This window comes from Cotesia glomerata, linkage group LG5 (genome assembly GCF_020080835.1).
Source record: "Cotesia glomerata isolate CgM1 linkage group LG5, MPM_Cglom_v2.3, whole genome shotgun sequence".
Taxonomy (NCBI): domain Eukaryota; kingdom Metazoa; phylum Arthropoda; class Insecta; order Hymenoptera; family Braconidae; genus Cotesia; species Cotesia glomerata.
Genome location: NC_058162.1, coordinates 13,940,048 through 13,941,568, shown reverse-complemented (window position 1 = coordinate 13,941,568; position 1,521 = coordinate 13,940,048).

Sequence of the window (1,521 nt, the reverse complement as noted above, 5' to 3'; positions counted from 1 at the left end):
TCCTCAGGTGGCGGATAGGGGAATGCCCGGCATATCTGCACGTCAGATGCGTCGGGTACCGAGGAAACAGAATACTCGGGGTGGACCAAAACCTAGCAAAAGATGATATGGAAATGTCAGAAGATTTTCAAACATCGTTTACAGTACAGAGGATGGATACCTCAGTGCCGGCGAGAGAAGGCGTGCAAACGGGCCTAAACTTGTCGTTATCAAGCGACCGTTTGAACAGTGGAGTAGACCCCATGGCTCTGCTGTCTAGCAATGCTAGCAAGGTTACAGGGAGTACGAAATCAGCCCAGATGGCAGAGAACGGACAGCTGAGCAACATTCCTTCAAAAAGTGGAGGACCTTTTGCTCCTGCCACTAATCAAACCCACAGAGGAAGAATGAACTCTCTACCGACCGTCACCGGCCAACAGTCACCAATGGAGAGGCTCGGCAACAAGATTGATGAGTTAGCCGACTTCATAAAAGACAAAAAGAATCTCCACCATGAGATCAGAAAATTGGTTTCGTCTATTAGTACGGCATATAGGCTGGCCAACAAATCACCAACGAAGTCGGCGTCAACGACTCAAACATCTCCGAGTCTGAACAAAAAATCACAGCCACCTCTGACCACTCCTAAGAAATTACCACAGCAAGGAGATGGCAACAAGAAGAGGCCGCTGTCCACGCCCAGCCCTTCCTCAGATATTGACAAGCCAGCACAGAAAAAGACAGCCCGGGATGATACCTGGACCAAAGTGACTCGGCAAAACAAGAAAAAGAAAGAACAGGAGCCAGTGACTCAAACTGCTACAGCCCAAGACCAGCCAAACAGCGGTGGCTCCAAGAAACCAAGGAGGAAGAAGACAAGAACTAAAGCCGTCCTAGTCCAACCAGCTGAAGGGCGAACATACGCCGATCTCCTGAACGAAATCAAGGCCAAGGTAAGCCCTGTCGAGACGGGCGTAGACATAAGGTCTATTAAAAAGACGAAACACGGAGGCGTTCTCCTTGAAATGGCTCGAAAGTCCAAAGACAGCAAGGCATTCACCGATGCAGTAAGGGCAGCCACTGCAAACATCGGCACAGTCAAGACGCTAACACCAACAACAACGATCGAGATCCTCGACTTAGATGAAATCTCTACCGAGAGCGAAGTCCGTGAAGCACTCAAACGTGAATTCACTGACAACCTGGAGGTCAAACGGGTAAATTTGACAAAACCCACACCACGAGGTAATCGGGCAGCCTTCTGCGAACTAGACGAGCCCAATGCGATTAAGGCCCTTGACAAGGCCCGTATACGGATCGGTTTGGTGAACTGTCGTATACGCCCAGTAGTAAAAGTAACACGTTGTTTTAAATTTCTTGGTTATGGACACCAAACACGTCAGTGTGCGGGACCAGACAGAAGCAGGTGCTGCTACAAATGTGGCGGAGAGAACCACAAGGCCGTAAACTGCACGGAGAAGTTAAAATGCTTCCTTTGTGCTTCGGACAAAGATGCCCAGGATAGTCTATGCCATATTTCTG